Source organism: Danio rerio, chromosome 11, assembly GCF_052040795.2.
Source record: "Danio rerio strain M-AB ecotype USA chromosome 11, GRCz13ab, whole genome shotgun sequence".
NCBI lineage: Eukaryota > Metazoa > Chordata > Actinopteri > Cypriniformes > Danionidae > Danio > Danio rerio.
In genome coordinates this window covers 8,743,882-8,760,872 of record NC_141031.1, presented here as the reverse complement: position 1 = coordinate 8,760,872, position 16,991 = coordinate 8,743,882, and the positions used below count along the sequence as shown (strand labels likewise).

Sequence of the window (16,991 nt, the reverse complement as noted above, 5' to 3'; positions counted from 1 at the left end):
GGCATGAAAGTATGGTTTTTATATTTATGTAGGCTTGAAAATAATATCTTTCGTAATATTTTAATCCTTTATATTTATATCCTATATATATCCTTATTATATCCTATAAATATATCTTTAATATTTTAACTCTTTTTCATATGTAAAGATATTTGCGTATTGCTCTATATCCTGTCTGTATTAAGCAATGTGTAAGCGAGGTGCACAACTAACGCGCTCTGCGTGGATTTTAGGAAAGAAAGAATCATTTATACAGTTTCTCAAAATAGCATCGCACCAGCAATGCGCCTCAACACACCTCCTTATTTTAGACTAGAACACCTATGGGCGCATATATGAGCGCAAATGCTTTTACTATTTAAACAGCGTTGTGCAAAATGTCAAAACAACTCTTGTGCCAAGCTGAAAGTAGCAAACAACAATTGCTTCACGTCTTGCGCCGCATTGCACGGGGTGTATGATAGGGCCCATGGTTTCTGCTACATTCATTCTTCCATGACGGAGCACCACAGCAAAATTAATTTTTGCCACGTCTACATTACAGCTTCTCATTCAAAACCTTTACCATAAGCTTTCAGTTATGTTGAACACCATTTACATAATTAAACTTTATAAAGGTCTATGGTTCTGCATACAATTACTTTATTTTACTGGCTGTTTCATTTTACTTCAGGACGCATCAATCCCGCTTTGTAGGCCTATTGGGGACATTCATAAATATTAGCAAATCGAATAAATGTTGGAGACATACTTGTTACATAAACGCACTAAATCAGAGAAAATCAGTGCGCAAGCAAAAAGATTTGCATGCTCGTATTTCATGAATGCAGTCTCGACTTGTAATACTGCGCTTATAACATTTGTCCTTGAAATAAGGCTATAGTTGGAAGATCTGTGTAAAAGGCCTGCCGCCACAGCTGGAAAAAAATCTTAGAGGAAACACTGAATCACATTTACCTATCCATGACAGGCTCAAACTGCTTAGTAAAATAATTAACAATTATCATTATATTCCAAAAATAATTTTATTTTTTGCACACCAAATTCACCAAATATTTATTATTGCAATCATAAGCACATTAGTTTGTAGCACAAGCCATTTCCCAAATATTGCACTAGCTAGTGTATTAGGTATAGTGGCTAATGAGTAGGGCCAGATGGAATCTGCGGACATTTTATGCTATTTCTGCAGAGAATTTTTGTAAAAGTTTGTGGATTTCTGCAGAATTATTTTGGGAGTATCAGAACTAAAACAAAATAATATCTATTTAACTTTTATTTAATGCTTAAAATGCAAATCCAATTAGATTAACTTCATTTAGTAAATAAAGCAAATTTGTCACATAATATATCTAGTAAAAGACAGAAAATATTACTTTACAAACTGCATTGTACATAAATCAGATGAACATTTTCACATTAGTCAATAATATTACTGAAATTAAGTAAAAAAAAACTAAATAAATATAGATTCACACACATTTAGTCATGTAAATGAACAGAATTAATGATGGGCTAAAAATCTGCTGAATCTGCGCGCGCAGACTCCGGGTGGGCCTACTAATGACTCAAAAGTCGCACATATATTCACAAGACAGTTCCGCATTGAAAACTAAAGTGGAAATACTCATTCAGTCTGCAGAACAGAGCTACTTCAAACACAGCATGTGATTGATGGATCTGATAGCAGACCACCAACCATATAATTCACAAACCGTTCAAGAAACAGACCCGACAGTCATTTTAACTCAACTCAAACTCCGTGAACCCTTTAATTCCATGTTAACTAGCCAACACGCCAACAATTTGTAGTAGCAACTAAAAAGATAATTGTTTTGTTTACTAGTTGCATTCAAAGTTTGATGCAATCCCTCCACTACTGAAACAGCTAGAGTTCAAACGAAATGCTTTATTTACAAAGAATGAATGCAAAGCGGACGCACCCTCAGCTAATTTACAAATCCACTTTCCATATTACCTGTGTTTACGATCATTTACAGTACTACTACTGATTATACCGGATTGCATAACTAGACAACAGTTACAGCGTTCCTCAATGACCTTGCAGAAAATAAACCCAGGCCTTGTTCAAGGAAGCACAGACCATGGCAGGCATTTTCAAGCTCACACCACCATCTGCCCATCTCAACTCAACCTTGAGGCTCAAGAGAAACAGGGTCAACGGCACCGCAACACAGCACAGACACAAATGTCACGTTTCAACACGTCGACTGGCCCACTGCAATTCTGCTCCACGAGGGAACGAGTGGGGGAGAGGAAAAAAAAAGAGGGAAAAAAGCGCAATAGATCAGATCTGTCTGTCCCATCCCCCACATCTTGCTTCAATCCACTCTGAGGCACAAGTTACATAACCGTGCCACTCTTCCATTTAGAGAGACGCAGATTTCAAACAAAGACTGAGAGACTCAAATCTTTCACTGAGAGAAACGAAGACATGTTTAATAGTGTTTTAATAGCGTTTTATTGTTGGCCTAATTTCAGACGGGGGTTGTGTAAGAAAATGAGCTAGGTTAACCTAACACTAACTAGTAAATGAGTTAAAGGGTTGGTGATCTAAATAGGTTACATGAGAGCCATTACAATGGGAGTTTCCCAACACACATGGCCTTCAGATTACACACACACACATTACAGAGCTCCCCACCCCCACTCTAGACTGAACACCATGATCCAGATATCACATCCACACACATATTCCTTTTTATAAAGACTATTGTTTTGTATTTATTGACTGTTTGACTTGTATATATCATTGTTACGTTGTGTTATACAGTATGCATTAAGTCTGGAGCCTTATTTTGGTGTTACTCGCAGTCATATGCATTGCATAGTTTGACAATGAGAGTGTATATAATCAGTGTGCATGCTAAGAAATATCACTTTACATGTAAATGATTACAAATTCACGATCATGTCATTTAACACACACTTGTGTTTGCCCAAACACTGAATGAGTTGAGCTTCCCCTCCCCCACTCTCACAGAGTTAGTGCTTTGCCAACAACAGTCATGTGCTCGTGCTCATCTACATGTACAGTTTGATTATAAACATTGATTATAATTCATATACAGTTCACGTAACATAATTATATAATAAAAACAAGACTAAGTCAGTGTTTTGAAGTGCATCACATGTAGATAATAATAGAAGTGTGTTTATATGAGAACATTAACTTGATTTAAGTGTATGAAGCACATGAAAACTTGTTAGAAATCAACTTTAATGTTCTATTACATATGCATACAGCAATAATAAACATACAAAGCAGATGTAAAATTGTTCTATTAATGCTTAATTTGATTGCTTGTGTATTTTAATGCATTATGAAATTTTATTTTGCACACACCTAAACTACAAAACAATCTGAAGTGGTGCTGCATTTACGCGCGCGCGCACACACACGCGCTCACGCTCTCACACACACACACACACACACACACACATTGCTTCCCATCCCCCACCCAGCCAGATCCTCCAAAAGAAATGCCCTTGCCAAATAATAAATCGCTGTATATTGTTATTAAAAACACCCAACGCAACACAAACACGCATATACTACCGTATTATCGATATAACGAGTAAAAATGAAGAAAACACTCACTTTAATACCCGGATGAACGCGAGGACTGCCTTTCACTGCTTGTGTGGAATTTCCTCCTCCTCGACTATTTTGTCAAATAGTGCTCAAACAAAGCGTTATAAAGCTGCTTTGAGGCGGCAGGTCTTCAGATAAATTCCCAAACAACAGTCCGGTCCCGTTCGCATCGGCGTAGAGCGGAATAAAATCGTTTAAAAATAGATTTAAGAGCGATTGAGGTACATTGTGGGGCTGTTTGCTAGTGGAGAAAGAGCCAAACGGTTCAGGAGCAGCCAACGGCTTCAGACACTCAAACACTGGAGAGGTGACTTTCCAGGCGAAAATGGGGGAGGCCTGGGCGGTTGTCTATGCAGCTTTGTTGAAACTGAAGGAGGAATATCGCAATAACATGCCTCTTCGTTCCATCTCAATCTGGATTTTACTGTGAACTGCAGAAGAGGTATATCATTTTAGCGACTTACAATCTTTATTATGATGCGCGGGACTCGTTTTGACACGCGAATTGAGATTGTTTATGTTGTAAAAATGCCATTAAAAGAGATTATATTAGGCATTGTGATATGGCCAGATTTATCATTTGAGATCTTTTATAAGGTCATAAATGTTGATTGTTATTCAGTGAATAGGCACAACAGTTATAAATGTAATTGATTAAATTTTGACCTAATTATGATCATTAATTATGATAATGTGTTTTTATTTTGTGTAGTCACATTTAAAAATGTTCATTTACATGTGGCTTGTGTTTCAATACTGTGGATTATATTTTGTCTAATAAATTCTTTATTAATGTGAAAATATGCAAGTCTGTTTTTCTTTTTAAATGTTAACATTAAAGTAATTTTTACTATTTTAATATTGTATGGGTTAGGGCTGTGCAATTAATCGAATCGCAATTTGAAACTTATAAATGCATGACTGCTGTCTGTGTGTGTGACAGTGTTATTAGCCAACTAAGTAAGCACACTTTCGTTCTACCCATTTAGGAGAGCGTTTCCAAAAACCATAGTTTGCCAACTAAGGTCGCACATTCGGTCATTACAAACATAGTTTGTTGATTTGACATTTCCCAAATCCAATTTTCCAATGAACATTTGCAAACCGCATTGCAAACTTGTATGCCTGCAACTACACCTCTGGAGCTGGAGTTAGAAACATAGTTCCTGGCTGTGTTTTATTCCCAGTTATCCCTTCTAATCTCTATTAATTTACCACCCATTCGGGTATATTAAGTGTTGCTTATACCTGTGACCTTACATGGTAAGTAAATATATCAGTAGTATGTAACTACAGTGTATGTACACACAGGTACATAGTATTAATTGTGTAACACTGGTGTAACTACATATATAAAACAACACTGATTAGTATGTGTAAGTTCAAAAGTGTAACAGGACTTTGGTAAAAACACTAAAAACTACACATCTGTAACAAGATGATAATAAGTGCATTGTGTAACAACAATACACTTGCAGGTATTTTCCCACTTCCACAGCTGTTTGCATGCCATGTACTTCTGAATACTGTTTTAGAATAAGAATGGCAGAACTAACACTACATTAGAAGGTTTCACCCTGTGATACTTGTGTAATTACAGCGTAAATCTTCAGGAACTGTCTTCTCAATATAGTTTAAAATGGTCACAAATTACTATGTAATATTTAAAACCAACACATTTGTGCAACTTTTTAACAATAGCAGCTACAGCCAAAAAGTATAAGTGTATATAGGAATATACAAATGCCTTGTGTTTATATGTTGTTTTAAGGTAAATTGTAAAATCACATTAATTCACATTAAAGAGTTAGTTTACCAAAGATTGTGTTATTAATGTCCTGTTACACATTTGAACTTACACATGCTATTCAGTGGGTTGTTACATGTGTGTAGTTACACCAGTATTACACAATTAAATACTATGTACCAGTGTGTACACACACTGTAGTTACATACAACTTACAAATATAAGTTCACAGGTATAAGCGACACATTATAAAGTGGGACCGAAAATTTTAACTTTCAAACTTGAAATGCTAAAAAAAAGCATTAAAGTCGTCTCTCTTAGGTGTAATTTGCTTTCAAAGTATTTGTTGCGTTGTTGTGAAAACAAAACGCATAGCTTACGTCAATGCTTTTAATTCATAGTAGGTTATTTGTTAAGTATCTGAACTGTATATGACATGGGCCTGTTGGTTATAACAAATCTGTTGTGGTTTGCATGTGTCAAATTGTATAATAATACATATAATTATTTATAATAATAATCATAATTTGCATTAATATTATTATTAAAGTAATTTTTTTCATTTACTAATAAATAATAAATATTGAATTAAATTTCTTAATAAATAACCTCATTATTTATGTATATGATTTATACATTTTTGTTTTAGAATAGAATATGTAATGTTCTCAATAGTAAAGGAAACATCGGTCCTATATGTGCCATTTACATATTTCAAAGAAATATGAAAAGCGAGTGCATGTTTTTATAAAAATAATATTGGATTATTTTTTTTTAATGTGTGTGCATTTAAAATATAGTTTGCACAAAGAAATTATGGGATTCTTTTCTCAAGAAGTTGTTACCAACCGGTTTAGAGCATCATTGTGGGCGTTTTACGATATAATTAACTTGGTTCAAATGATGGATCTGCGACAGAGTTTTGGGAAACACTCGTCACAACATCGTTCCGTACCCTACTGATGTATTATACTATGATAGTCCAGTCGCGAGTTAAGTCGTTGTTTGCACCCCAAAATAGTGCAACAGAACTAATGCGAAATGCCCACAATAAAAAAACAAAGAAACAGGAAAGCGCAGACGAGTGGGCATTAATAGACAAATTAATATCAACGAAAAACAGAACATGGGTAGTATAGGAATATTTCGGTTTCAAAGTTACAGACACCAAACAAAACCAGGTCATTTTTAAGAGCTGTCGCAGAATTGTTACCAGCACGAGGCAATATATCAATCAGCATCTACAAAAGTACCACAGGTGGATATATAAGAAGTGTGAATGAGCCAAAGCTTAACTAAAAAATTAAATCGCAAATCAAATTGAAATCGCAATATCTGTCAAAAAAAACAAAAACAAAACAAAAACGCAATTAGATATTTTGCCCAAATCGCACAGCCCTAGTATGGGTCAAGTCAACAAAAAAATTATGTGAAAACTATTTAACATTCCCTGCCAAGGAATTTAATTCGAGGGGGTGTCTCGTGCAACTTTGAATGCAGTGCAATGTTTATGCAAAACGATTTTTTACTAGAAACCGAAAACTTTTCATGGATTTTATCTATTTATGTAAATGCTTGAAAACACAATCGTCTGAAAATGGGATTTTTTTAACGATACTATTATAGTTTTTGTGTAAACTACATAAACACAACACATTTCTATTTTTACGAAAAAAGATGTGTGAACATCAGTTCAACATTCAGTCCACAGGCATGCTTGAGTACTTGCTAACTATGAGGTATATGGGTATATCGACTTTGAAGTTTAGTCAGCCAGCCTGAGAGCTTCAAGTTAATTGTCATGCCATTCAGAATCGGCACATTTAAGATCTGATTTCTTTAAAAAAAAAAAAAAAAAGGCAATCTTTACTGACTGGCTGAGATACTACATAAAGTAAGTATCAGACGAAACAAGAAGCTCAGCTTTAAATTATATTGTACCCCAGTATTTTCAGTGGCGTTTCTGCGCTAGCCTGCCACTAATGACGGTATCTACGGTCTTTTGTCTCTTTTTACGCTTTAACAACTAAATGGAGACTTAGGTCTATTTAGCTGATTATATTTGAATTACATTATAATGTTGATGCTGTAAAAGGAACTATGAAATTGAAAATAAATAAAGCTTTCACCAGAAGTTCATCATTGGCTGAAAAACATTAGCTGTGCATATAGTCCCTTGCAAACAAGGGACCAAATCTGTTTAGAGATGTAGTTTTTAATCACAAAGATACATCGCCATGCACTGGCCTGGCATGCATAATATAGAAATTGTATTATCTGTGCAAATTTGGATTATTTTAACATAACTATACACAGCCTTGTAATATAAATGGACACCATGTCCTAACTACTCGCAGCGCTGCGACACACGACAATCTTTTTCACATTGAAACTAGTTTTCATTCTAACCACCTGTTACGGTAACGCCTAAAATTCCTATTTTAGAAACAGTTTCTATTTCTGCAATGTTGTACCAAAACAACATAAACAACAAAGACAATTATCACCTCAGGTACTGATTATGTGCTTTATTCAGTTTCAAATTCAGTTTAAAAATGCTTTAAAAATGAAAGTCAGTGCAAACCAATAACATTAGTACTCACCCAGAGTACTTTTAATGATATTAAATAGGGTAAAATTGTATTAATTAGATCATGACCGTTACCATTTAGTTGTGAGTGCAGTTGCTGAAATGAAGAGATTGGTTTTGAAATTAAAAAAAATTCTGTTGTTTTGCATCGCGTTTGGTGCAGACGACCAAATTATATGTATAATTAAATCAATTATGTTATATATGTATTCTCTTTTTTGTCATGTAAAATAGCACCAAAAGGGAAGTAAACTTAACATATATATATTTGTTTTACGTAATATTTGATGCTAAATTGAACTATTTCGTTAAATACACTATTGCTTGTTTCTGAGACATACTGTCCAATCATTTTGTCGTAAACTAACAAATTAATCTAGTGATTAAATATTTTGCTGCCATCAACAACAAAGCCACGCATGGATTAATTTTGGCGTTATGAGTGTTCCCATAGCAACAAATCATTTCTGAGTTCAGCTCCGAGTAGAATCTCATAATTACATTAATTCAAGACACGAACGGAGCATTAATCCTTGGTTATCTGCTATATGAGGTGGGGGAGGGGGCATGGATTCCTCTGAAACAAATGCTAAATGTCATGATTATATAATTATTTAATTAATCACATGACCATGTGTAAAAAAAAAAATTATTTGGTTGCCATAGCAATCATGTTGGCCGAGTCCAAAAAATGCTGCTTTTCTTGGCAGCAAACTAAGGTAGAAATTCGAGTAGCTTTCATCTGCTTGGTTTTTGAAGGCAAGGCAACTGTATGGCTTCGGTGGTTAATGGAATGAATAAAAATATGCATATCAGTGTTCTATCACCTTAAATGTCATTACATATTTTACTGGACATTGCTAACGCTCATTTGAATTTGCAAAGCTGTCTGTTGAGTCATTGACTGACTGGTTTCAAATCCAACCACTGTGTTCTTTTTCCTGTTCTCATTCATTTCAGACTCTCCTTCTGTGTCCTGGACAATCGCGGCGTTAGGGGTGGAGGGTTTGTGTCTGTTTGGCTGTAATCTTATCAAACCTCGAAGTGTGTAAAAGCCTTGAACAGAAGGACACTCCTCCCACCTTCTCTTGTCCTCTCATCTTTCCACTTGAACATCTGTTTATTCGGTTCTGCATCTCGAAGCAAAATCACTAGAAGAGGAAAACAGGTTATTTAGATTAATCGTCAACTAAAAATATTGATTCCAGCCATGAGAATATCGATATAGTAGCATGAGGTAAAATATTGCAATACATTTAAATATTGATTTCCCCTGATGCCTACTAAATACCAAACTAATTTCTTTTCTTTTTAAAGGGTCAGATCATTTCATTCATTTGTCTATAAGATGCTATAAATAACACAAAGATAATTGGAGTATGGTTTACAAAATAAACACTAATTAAGTGTTTTTGCTGTTCATTTACACAACAATACCATATTTTGGCATACTTTGTGTTAATTATGAGTATTTAATTGCCAAAATATTAATGGCTAATTATAGGACCTTATGCTTAATCATTACTTTATCCTTATTAATAGCCCTTTTCACACAGTGATACTGTTAAATATCCTGAAAATTTCAGGAACAACTTTACCGGTAATTTTAAAAAAGCGCTGTTCGCACAGGCAAGGACGCTACGGAATTTTTCCGGAAAAGACTATTCACACATCCATTCCAAAATACTGGTAAATTCTGACATCATAAACCAGAAGTGACCTTTAAACGGCTGCGCTTGTATTTGACTACAAACTCTGTGAATGGATAAGTATTGTGAACAACTTCGATGAAAACATAGTGGAACACTTTCACATGTCGAGATGTACATGATATGTGTGTGTGTGTGTGTGTGTGTAATGGTGCTCATCAGCTGCTTCATGTGCACACACGTCAAGCAACTGAAGCAGAGCTTGAAGGCTTATCATAAGCATTTTATCAATTTTACACAGTTGGCATTAATAAGGACATTATCTGACAAATATCTAGCAGCTAAATGTGTCTGAAAAAATATTCAAAGGCTTTTATTTTCATAAACAGCATGGATGTGAATGTGTCTGAATGTTCTGATTGGCTGGAGTACACATCTCACGTCAGCGTGTTCTAAGCGTGAACGCGCTCTTTCCAGCAAGTTTTTCTTCTGCGTTCACACAGCGCAGCATTCCGGCAAATTACCGGTAATGTTAAAACTTTTCTTTCCGGAAAGTAGCCAGAACTAATTTCCCGGTATTTTTAAAAATGGCCAGCTCACACATACAGACCTTTCCGGATAGTTCCAGAAAGGTCTGTATGTGTGAAAGGTACTAAAGTCTACCTAAATCCCTAAACCTACCTCTCATGAAAATGTTAAGAAATAGTAATTATTGTACATAAAAATCATGCCATATTAATGTGTGCATGCCGCAACTGTATGTCTTCTAGATTTTACCCATATTCATGCAGATCTGTAGTATTTAATTTTATTATTATTTCATAGAATACATCACCACCTACTGGCCTGGCATGCATAATACAGCTTTTTTTTGTCGTTTTCATGAATCTGTAAGAAAGGGGTAGGATTTTAACAATGTTTTTATCTGCATAAGCAGTGGAAAAAAATTTTGTTTTTATGTTCCCATCCAAAAATCCAGATTAACTGCATAAAAGATTTGCAAATAAAGCAGCGTTTCCATCCAACAAGTCAAAGAGAACAAAATCGTCACTTCCTGATTAATTGGCGCCAAATATCAACAGTAAAAACGGAATTTGCTGCACTCAGACAAGCTGCGTGAATCTTTTCTGACACGCAATGAATGTTTGGTGGCGTTTCAAGGCTTGAGACGCGAAGCACAGTAGCTCTCGACAGTTCTGGAGGTAATTAATAATATAATACACATATACTGAAATGGTTACAGCGATTTAGAATGACCAAAACAACATTGCAGTTGTTTTACAATGTGCTCAACCTGCTGGTTTGCCCATTCACACACATTTTTATCACCACATGGTCTCTTATAACAAAATCACATGACCTTTTTGTTCGGTAAAAGTGTTTCCACTGTAGTTTATGCACATTTTTTCTTATAGAATAAAAAGTTTATCCTACCCAGTTATGCGCATGTTTATGCGGATTTTCAAAATTTATGTGCATCTTGGCGTTTCCATCAGGGAATGTTTACGCGCATATTAAAAATGCGCATAAAAATACATGGATGAAAATGTAGCTACTGTCCTGCTAAGTAGAAATTGATTTGTTTTATTTAGTGCATAAAGAAAATCAAAATTAAAAATTTTTTGCTTGAACAATTCGTTTTCAACTTCAAAAACAAATCCTTTACTTGAAATGTTTTAGTAAACTCAATTAATGTAATAAATAAAACCAAAAGTAGCCACAATAACAATTAAGTTATATAGTTGTCCAAAAACATCGTGATTAGTTCCGCACTAACACTATATGCTATGTGATACCAAAACCTACATATTCGTCATCATAAAAAAATTAATTAGTCAGTCATGGATCCAGTCGTGGAGCTGCAGACAACAAGATGGAGACTGGGAGTCTCTCCCATGGCTAAGGTTTCAATGGCTATGCTAACAAACAAAGCTGCATCCGAAGCCTTGAAAACAAGAGCAGGGCAGCCATCTGGTCCTCCCTCACAAGGGACGCTGATAAATTTCAGCGGATTCAGAAGGAGAGAAAGACAGGGAGACCGGATCAAGCTCAATTGTTCAGAGCAGGGCACAAAAGAAACTCCTCGGTGAGCTGTTGGAAACAAAGCCGGGAGAGGATGGGTGTCAGTGTTTAGTGTAGGGCTCTGGCTCAGGGACTGCAAGCTTCAGTGGCCATTAGTGTATACAACGTGGGAGGCAAAGGCAGGAGAGATTAGTGCATATTAAACAAATCTGTGTGTGGGTGTGCAGCCCAGGAGCATCTATAATTAAAATGCATGTTTGGACCAGAAAGGCTGTTTTGGTTAAAGGTGTGCATATGCGTGTGTCTGTGTGTGTGTGCGCATGGTGTGTTCTATCCCCCGCAATCTAGTCGTTGCCCAGTGGAAATGCGAAAAACAGTGAATGGATGTCAGTGTGGGACAAAAGGGCTCCTTGAATAAGCCTGATTAGGGATTAGGGGAAAGTGCCAAAAGTCAGATTTTAGCAATTGTTTGTAGTCTGTCCAGGCCTCATGAGCACACTGACAGGTTTATTAAAGAATTCATTACAGGTATACATTAGAAAAAGTTTAACTCTGTTTGCTGAATAAAAAAATGTAGGAACATACTTTTAAAAGTGCAGCAAAATCTAAATGAAAAGATAAAAAAACATGTAATAAAAGTCATTAAAAAAAATAATACAAAAAAAAATCCCTCTGAAGAAATTTGGAAATTTAGATGTTGGACAATTTATATATTAGACAGTCTTTGACTAAAAATATTAATTCTTGCCATGTGGGTATTGATAGAGATGTATGAGGTAAAATAATGCAACACATTTAAATTAAAATATTGATTTCCCTTCTAAATACCAAACAAATTTTTTTTAACACATCATTTCATTTGTTCATCTATCTACCCTAGTAAGACGCTGTAAATAAGATATTTGATTATGTTCTACAAGAAAATTCTTTTAATTTTGCTGGTCATTCACACAACAATACCGTATTTTGTGTAAAAAAAAAAAAGGGTTTCAAAAGTGATTCAAAGTGTAAGTTTTGAAAATGACACCATTATTGTCTCACTTTGAGCTTATTGAGCTTATTGTGCTATGTGTTATGTGTAATGGATAGCCAATATAATATTGGTGAATTATAGGACCTTATCCTTAACCATTACTATATGCTTATTAATGTTTTCCCCATCCCTAAACGTACCCCTCACGATAACATAAAGAAATAGTATTGTACAGTTTCATAAAACTGTATCCCTTCTAGACTTCACATATATCCGTGCAGATCCACAGTATTATTAAATAAAAAAAGTATTTATTAAAAAGAAAAAGTATTATTGTTTTATTAATATTGTACAAATTACATCGCCACCTATTGGCCGGGCATGCATGAGACAGCATTTTTTTGGTGTTGTTGTTTTCCTGAATCTGTGGTGTAGAATCGGTAAGTAGAATTTTAACAAGGTTTTCATCTGTATGCTATGGAAAAAAATTTCTGCTTTTAGTGCAACAGTAGCATCTAAAAATGCAAACTTTACGCGTAAAACTGGAATGATGTGCAAATAGGGTATATGCCGAGCTAGTGTTTTTCATTTAGTTGCTTAAGCGTAAAACGACACAAAAAGCCATTTACTCGCATGCGCTCGCCAGAATCGGCAGGCTAGCCCAGAAGCTCCATTGAATATATTGGGTTAAAATAAATGCTCATATTATAAAGACATGACGAGGAAAATGTAATTTAATGCAGTGCTTCTTGTACAATATGAGACCCACTTTATATCAGATATCACTGACCTTAAAGAAAACTGACCTTAAACACGACGATTTTACATTGGCCTACAGTTAACCGGAAGCGATTAACCCAGATTACTGGCAAATTAAAAGTCCTATTAGCATGTTTCTCCATATACCCTATAAAGCAATGTTTCCATCCAACGAGTCAAAAAGAGCAAAATAGTCACTTGCTGATTAACTGGCGCCAAATATCAACAGTAAAAACGAAAGTTGCTGCGGTAGGACAAGCTGCGTGAATCTTTTCCTTATTTAATAAATGACTTGTGCCTCGGAAGACAATATGCCGACACGCAATGAACACGAAATATGGATTTCCACTCACCCCTACTAAATACAATTTTATTTTTAGAAAGGGCCAGTCAATCCATCCCTATCAAATGAAACAGTAAATACCAAACATTTTGAGGTATTCCTACTTTAAAAATGTCTTATGAAATTCAATGCATTATCTCCACTTAAATTTTTGTTGCACATCTTTTGGATCTTTACACCTGATTTAAAAATAATTGTTAAATTTTTGTTTTTTATGCAACAATGGGTTTCTGAAGGCCTGAAAATGGAAGATTCTTGAAAGAGATATTGTTATAGGTTCATTTTTAAAAAGTGTGCCTATAGTGGCATTACAATACGTCGCTTCTTTCGTGTTAGTTTAAAAGTTAAATGTTGTTAAAATAGATCTTTATATGTAATTGTGCCAACATTTTCAACAACATTTGCCAACATTGGTCCAGGGATGTATCAAGCAGTTCATAAATCAAATCACCAATTATGCTAAAAGGTTAATGCTTTATTGCATATCACAAAAAGCAGCTGCATCTTACCCTAAACGTAACCGACATTGTTAGCCTTCCTGTCATTATTGGGTCAAATCTGACCAATTTACAGCTTAAAACACTTACAAATATTGTGTTTTACTTCTGATTGCCTCAAGGCCTTATGATATTCTCCACAGTTTGCACTTAAACATAATAAAGTTATGATCACCTCTTATTGAGTGTTTTAATCAACTGTGTTACTCCTCCGGTGTTCCCGGTTAAAAGTGAATGAGGATCCAGACTATATCCAACCATCAAACAGAAAACATCCCTATACACACCCCAAGCTCACTCACTCAGACACATTTAAGACTGAACAACGTCTTTTGTGGGTATACATCTCTTCCCCAGGCTTATGTGCTGATCCTCCCATATGATTATCTCCATTATATGACATGTTCATTTTGTAATACATTTTCAGTGCCTATTTCAATTTTCACTGCAGTTATTTTATGTCTGACTTTATAAATCCATGTTAAACACTAGTTTGAGACTTTGTTGACAGCTAAAGAATTTTGAAGAAAGATTTGGTGGTGAAAAATGCTTTTTGAGCAATTTATGAGCAGTTACATACACTCTAAAAAACATTGTTTAGATAAAACAAAACAAAAATTAATGCAACAGTTTGCATTAATATATTGAAGTTAAGACAACATCTAACAAAATTAAGTTGAGTACTCAAAAAAAAAGTTGTTTATTTTTATTAAAATTGAAAACAAATCCAGTTGTTTTTAAATTTACTGTACATGCTTGTAAAAAATACATCTAACAACAACATTTTTGTTTTTCGTTAGTTTTTTATTTGTATTAAACCACAGGTTTTCATTGTTTTACAAAACAAAATCTTGTACTGTCCCATATTATCAGTATAAAAAAAAAAAAAAAAACATCATTGTGTGGACTTTAAAATTCAAAACAACTCCATTAGTGTGAGTTATCAACCCAATTTCTTTGAGTTGCTAAAAATATTGTTTTAAAGTAACTGACAGATATATTTACCTTTAAATTAGCTGCATTTTTAAATTGATGTAATTTTCAATATCTTCCTGATTTGAAAGCTTAATAAAATTATTCTGGCAACTTAAAAGTTTTGATCTTATCAGCATTTTTTAATTTTTAGGTTACAATAATGTATTAAACTATGTAGTGGTGACAGACCTTGTGAGTTATTTTTAGAGTGTTGAGCGGTCAATTTTGACCGGGAACACTAAAGTAAGAGGAGAGAGGTGATCACGACAGGAGAGTCACAGGAACACTACTCATTTTATAAGTCACCAAGAGTTGAGTTTTACAATTTTAAATTCATTGAGCCAATCTCCGTTTCTGACGAGAGCACTTTTAGCTTAGCATTATTCATTGAATTGGATCATGCCAGAATGTGTTAGTTCCTAGCATACTGGCCTAGAAATAGAAACTTTTCACTTTTCATTTCTGCAAGCCTAAGTACACAATCTAACTACAGAAGGGAAGGGTCAAGTTTTAAATAAGAAAATTATCAGATTTTTGGCAAATGATCTAATCCGATTCAATGATTTATGCTAAGCTAAGCTAAAAGTGCTCCTGCCAGATCTGTAAATCAGCTGAATAGTTTCAAAAAGGGTAAAACTCAACTGTTTATCTCTAGTTGACTTGTAAAATTAAAAAAGAAAAAAAATACAGGTTCCCAGGGTTTAATGGTTTTTTCTATAGAAAAAACTTGACCTTAAAAAATGTTTTTTTTTTAATTAAAAACTGCTTTTATTCTTGCTGAAATAAACCAATAAGACTTTCTCCAGAAGAAAAAATATAATCAGACATACTGTGAAAATTTCCTTGCTCTGTTAAACATCATTTATGAAATATTTAAAAAAGAAATTTTAAAAGGGAAAAGGTTTAAAATAAATAAATAAATAAATAAATAAATAAATAAATGACTTTAACTGTCTGTCTGTATGTATGTATGTATGTCTGTCTGTCTGTCTGTCTGTATGTATGTATGTATGTATGTATGTACGTGTGTGTATGTGTGTATGTATGTATGTGTATGTATATATACATATGTGTATATATATATATATATATATATATATATATATATTTTTTTTTTTTTTTTTTTCTGAAGCAGCCATGTCATTTTTAAGCACATCTTCAAGCTATTATGTTAACTTTTTTTGTTGAAAGGTGTAGCCTACTATGTGAGCTACTTAGCAAGTTTATGTGGTATCAGCAATAGTACCATGCAATAACATGAGGTGAGGTGATAATATTGTATTGTGCAAGGAATTGCATAATCTAAATTAACTAAAAGAAGTATTTCATAGCACTTAATGTTCTTTTTAGCTGAAATCTGCAGCAAATGGTAGACATAGCATAAAACAGTTGCATGCCGATTAAAACAAAAAACATGCTGGGAATTAGATAGCATATGCTATTATTTTGAGAATTGTGGTTCATTATCATGGAGACAAAACACCAACAAAGATAAGATTATAATAGACTCAAGCACCACTTTCTAGTAGTTCTCCAGCACACTGAACACCTCTGGTGGGTAAAAGGCAATTACTTTTTAATGAAACTAATGTAGAGAAATTGACAGTATGAAGTGTTTATATGCACCTTAATGCCGTAGTGCTCAACTGGAGGATACTGACTTTACAGAGGACAAACAGTGATTCAATATTGTAGCAAAGTCATTTATTGCAAACAAAAAGGTCTAAGTATTTATTATTATTATTATTATTATTATTATTATTATTATTATTATTAATGTTATGATTATTATTAATGTTATTATTAATGTTATTATTAAT

At 34.2% G+C, this 16,991-nt stretch overlaps 2 protein-coding genes across 13 annotated transcripts in view; one reads left to right on the top strand and one right to left on the bottom strand.

Moving 5' to 3' along the window:
* Window positions 1-3,883, bottom strand: part of tbl1xr1a (TBL1X/Y related 1a) — a 123,877-nt gene extending 119,994 nt beyond the window's left edge. For 2 of the 3 annotated variants that reach the window (XR_015501958.1, XM_087272392.1), the window contains exon 1: window positions 3,623-3,883. The gene's annotated coding sequence lies outside the window, so the exon portion shown is untranslated. 3 annotated transcript variants of the gene reach the window in all.
* The window catches only part of si:ch211-51h4.2, a 458,725-nt gene that overhangs the window by 409,688 nt on the left and 32,046 nt on the right, over window positions 1-16,991 (top strand). The window lies entirely within an intron of this gene.